General features: G+C 32.6%; 1 long non-coding RNA gene across 1 annotated transcript; it reads right to left on the bottom strand.

Annotated features, from left to right (window-relative positions):
• Positions 1-2687: 2687 nt before the first annotated feature.
• LOC134272002 (uncharacterized) lies at positions 2688-3846 on the bottom strand. The gene is made up of 3 exons (XR_009993120.1): positions 3570-3846; positions 3239-3321; positions 2688-2989 (listed from the first exon to the last, which is right to left on the bottom strand). It is a non-coding gene; the product is annotated as an uncharacterized LOC134272002 (long non-coding RNA).
• Positions 3847-5382: the final 1536 nt, after the last annotated feature.

The following is a 5382-nucleotide window of genomic DNA, read 5'->3' as shown; positions in this document are numbered from 1 at the left end:
CCCCTCTATCTTTTATAAAACCCTTCAGATGGTTATTCCTTTTAAAAATTGTTTGTTTTACACTTTAAAGGCTTCACAGTATTACGATTTATTCTACTTTCACTTTACGTATGCAACGCACTACATTTTGTAGCGGAGTAAACAGGCCCGATAGTCGTGAACTGAGCAGGGGGACCTCAGGGCCTATTTCAGCGTACGTTTTATCCTTCTGCAATACATTCGAGGTTGTTTTTCCGACCTCTTACGGAAAGACCCGAGATGATGCGATTGTTAACTCATTTGAAATGTTGCTCTTATGCTTATGTTTTCTAATAAGAAAAGTCATTTATAAGCAGCTTTGATAAAAAAAAAACTTATAGTAGCAAACTGCCCTAAAAGGCATTCCAACAAAAAGAAGTAAAACAAGTTGCTGTCCTTTAAAAAAAGGACAATACGTGGACCAAATGCATGTTTTCTTTTAACCGAAATTCAATCAAAGAAAATTTGTTAAGTTTTTGGATATTTATGTAGGTTCGTGCGCATTTTCTACAGTGATCTCTCTACTTTGACCGATAGTACTTTCAAAGCAAAATTGTTAAATTTAATCTCCGATTGGCATATAGTTTTGTTATTTTCAAATCCAGGCTATTTTGATACATATATATAATAACCCATACTGGCTGGTAATTAATAATAATAATAATAATGATTGGATTTATATAGCGCTTTTCTAGCATAAATGCTACTCAAAGCGCTTTACAATCATTATTACCCTAGCAGACCTTAACAATCCAGAATCTTTCTCAGTGCAAGCTGCCGTAATCAGCGCTAGAACACTAACATTCTGACAATATCTTTCGCTGTCTATAGCCAGGTACCCCTTTTACATTTAGGTGGAGTGAGGAAATTCGTGTAAAGTGCCTTTGCCAAGGACACAACGTCGACTTGCCGCGGCCAGGATTCGAACTCACAACCTTTCGATTTGGAGTCCGGCACCCTAACCACTAGGCTACCGACGCCACCGAACATTAACATATACACAGTACCTGAACTGAATTAAACTGAACTGATTTTTTTTTTTCAGTTTCAAAATTCAGTTCAGTTATGTAGTACACAGATTTTTTTTTTCTGGAGCCCCCCCCCCCCTCTCTCCACATGGAATACCGTTGCTAAAGGCTTGTGTCAAGGTGTATTTGAATCCATATACATGTATATCAAATTTTTTTTGCGAGCCTTAATAATGCCGGTGAAGACTTGTTTTATCTTTTAAAAACCTACAACTAGTATGTATGAAGTTTTTAATTCAAGTTGTAAAGTTATCTATTACAACTTGTACAATCTATTATCTATTTTTTTTCAGTTTCAAAATTCAGTTCAGATCTGTAGTACACAGATTTTTTTTCTGGAGCCCCCCCCCCCCACCCTCTCCCCCACATGGAATACCGTTGCTAAAGGCTTGTGTCAAGGTGTATTTGAATCCATATACATGTATATCAATTTTTTTTTGCGAGCCTTAATAATGCCGGTGAAGACTTGTTTTATCTTTTAAAAACCTACAACTAGTATGTATGAAGTTTTCAATTCAAGTTGTAAAGTTATCTATAGATAACTTAACAACTTGAATTAAAAACTTAAGGTATCCGTTGTACAAACGGGTAAAAATTTATGCCTGGAAACCCTATAATTTAATGTTCTAAAATCAAAGTATGGGTCATGACAAATTAAAAAATTGGGTCTTCACAGGTAACAACTCATTTCAGGAACATAACTCTTGATGAAAACTAAAATCTAAGGAAAAAGCACATAAATTGGTATCTAAGAAGTTTATTCCATAATAATGACAAAAAATTACTTTTATATTGTTATCTTTAATTAAAATTAAAGAATATCAAATAACAAAACATATTGGTAAGAGTGTTATTAAAAAAAATTACAAAATGGTCTTTTTGTAAAAATAAACGTTCAAGTTCATAATGTCAATTGCAACATGCTTTTACCATGAAACATTAACAATTTGAAAGAGAAATATTTATAATTACACATGATTACACATTACACAATGTACATTAGAAAAGTCAAAACACTTTTACCTTCAATTGGGCCATGCAAAGTTAATTACTTGGTTCTCAGGCCTTTTTTCAAGAAATATGATGAGGAAGGAGGCATTTTTTGTTTACTTTTTTATTGCCCCCAAATCATGATGAGGAAGCTGTTTAAAATTTACAAAACCTCAAAAAATGATGAGGAATGTGATTTAGCATTAAAAAGGGTCAATGAGGAACCCTTGGAAGAGATGAGGGAGGGCCCAAGAACCAAGAAATTAATTATTTTTTGCCTTATTTGAACTTTTTTTTTACTTTTTTGCAAGTCAAAAATTATGAATGAATCTCATAACTCAATGTACAAAATTGATTTACATAAATGAAAATGGTTTGAAGTTCTGCAAATGTGAATTTATAATGTCTAGAATTTAAAAATGTACACTAAAAAATAAAAAAAAATTTTAAACAGAAATACTGAAGTTAAAAATTGATAGCGACAGTCACAGTAAATTGTATCAAAGCAGAGTGATAAATATTTGATACAGAATGACTTAGAAAATAAATTTCAAAATTTTAATGACACAATAAATAGTACTTGTGATATAAATGTAGATACTATAAGGACTCCGACAGTAATCTCATAAGGTATGTGTTACTTACACTTAGTAGAGGATCCATAATACAGACCAACTTGTTTAGATACAATTGATAAATTTATGTGGCAGGAAAAAATTCACACAACTTTGGGACAATATTTTGTAGAACTTTAGATGTTCCAGTCACTCTAGGTTTGCCATCACTGGTTTTGGGAGAAAACATAAATTAATCTATTTTCACCATTTCTGACATAGCCATAGATCAGCTTAGATGAGAAAGTGCCATCGTCTCTGCCAGACTCCTCTTCATGAAACTTTACCAATCAGCACACACAAATACCCGTAGTTCTTTGATTTTTCAGCATTGAACACCTGTTGAAAATGAAAAAATATTTTTGTACTACAAATGATTGTTTCATACAGATTAATAATGTACATGTGATTCATTAAAGTTTGCAGCAGAGATTATTCCGTCAAAAATGACGGGGTAGTCTATTGCATGTAGTCAAATATTTTTCTTACACTGATTCTCGAGCAAATTGACAAATAAACATTTGAATTTAGAGCCACCAAATTTAAAATATATGTATCTACTAAATGATATAATAAAACTGTTCATACCTTCAAAATCCTTTCATGTATTAATTGTAGATTTAATGTTGATGACACATTGAGGGTCTCCCACAGTGAACTGTAGATTATAGCTACAAAAAGGATAGATACAATTATATTACATGTAATTATTTAGATGCATGAACTAGTAAATCCTATTTATAAATTATATGCCTTATCCAAAATTAAATGGTTTCAGATGAAAATTTAGATGAGGAATTTAGCTCCAATGTTTTATACTAGTTTTCAATGCCTTAATTATATTTTTTACTAGTTGTCAATGCCTAGATTAGATAACATAAATTCCATAAACAAAATATATATAAATATAAATGCTTACCTGTTACAATCTGTATACACTATTGACACTGAAGTTCTGCATGCCTTTGGATTTTCTCAGCTTTTGGGAACACCGATGCCAACTCCAAGCAATTTCCGCACTGTGTGTACAGAAACCACCTAACCAGAGTTTCACTCACATTTAATTGCTCTCTTGCAAAAGAATAATGGTCCGAAGTGACAATTTGAACGCAATTTGAGGCAATGAACATCAAACTCCATGACCCTCCGAGTCATCTTACGAGCTCTTAGTCTCTTACTGGTTAAAATTAGGGTTATACCATAACAGCATTCCTAACAAATATGCATGGAATCACAAATAAGTATATTTTACAAGTATGATCTTCTAAAGCACCTCGGCGGGCGTCAAATTATGTCTTTTTCTTGAACCGTTCCTTCCCTCAATCCCTGTCCGCCATCTTGAATGTTATAGTCTCGGAGACATCGATTTATTTTAAAAGATGTACATTTAAACGTGTTGAAACAACAAATTTGTTATCATATTGTTGCTTTTTTTTAATTATTTATCAACTGAAATAAAAATATTCGAATTGTGGGCCTCTGATATTGACTCGAACTGAAAAAGCATTTTATTCCGTAAAGTACCGAGATCAATCCGAAGTTTACCGAAATACAGCCTATTTCACAACTTGAATTAAAAACTTCATTCAGCGACTAGTTCTAGGTTTTTAAAAGATTCAATGACTAGCTAAAGGTAAGTTCTTCATCTTTTTAAAATGCTTGTGCCATAGATTCAATGTTTAGTTCGTGTTTAAAAAGTATATGTGTACAAGCTTTAGATTAAAATTTGGATCCGCCAATGAACTCTCAATCGCATCATCTCGGGTCTTTCTGTCAAATGTAGGAAAGCTAGTCGAAATGGCCCGAGAAGTTGCGATTGGTGAAGCGGAGTCAGCCGAAGATTGCCGGTAGAAACTCTCTTAGAATTCTCGCGCATGCGTAGGCTGGCTTATGCCCAGGGCATCCTGTTTAGCTTCGCTATACTGCGTGGACCTCATGGTCCACGCAATAATTTTATTCAATTATCCCTCATATCATAGTATTAATGAAACTTAAGTCATGAACTGAACCAGCAAAATCGTAATATACAATTACACATGTGTATATGCATATGAAATGTACAGGACTTTATCAGTAAAGGTTATTGATCAAATGAGAGTACCACTGTAAAATGTTCAAAGAAAAGTTTCAACAGACACAGTCTCTCCTTTTTAAGCTAGAGTAATAAATAAAGGCTGTGATATACTTCATGCTTTTCAATATCTTTTCTTATTTTACTCACTTCATCCCGTTGATTTCCTTAAATATGAATTCATTTTAAATCTAGATGTATAAAAAGCATCATTTCATATTTCTTATTACATATGACTCAATGTACATTTACTATGATCTAGAGAAAAAATATGGTATGCATGGATTAATCTTCCTTCCTTGTCCATCCCAAGATAAGATTATTGTATAGAATGCATTTTTCTTCATTTAACCATAATTGTGTTCTGTTTATAACTTTTCAGATATATCAAATATTATTTCTGCATCCTGTGGAATTTCGACGTCTACAAAAACAGTTATACCGAAGAATACAGCTATAGGTTTGTTTTTAGTATTCATGTACTAATAATTTAATTCTGGTTGTAACGCTGTATTTGATTGGATAAGAAATTTACTTCATATCGTATAAAATGGGTTGCCTACGTCACAATGACTTACTTAAAAACCTATCAATCCGCCTGACGTTACATTCAAATTTTGTACAAATTGAAGTCATTTTGTTAGAACAATCATCTTTTTTT

Source organism: Saccostrea cucullata, unplaced genomic scaffold (genome assembly GCF_032062105.1).
Source record: "Saccostrea cucullata isolate Sc308-1 unplaced genomic scaffold, CSIRO_AGI_Scuc_v1 ctg15054, whole genome shotgun sequence".
NCBI lineage: Eukaryota > Metazoa > Mollusca > Bivalvia > Ostreida > Ostreidae > Saccostrea > Saccostrea cuccullata.
Note: the sequence above shows the minus strand (reverse complement) of the source record. Positions and strands in the feature narration are given on the sequence as shown.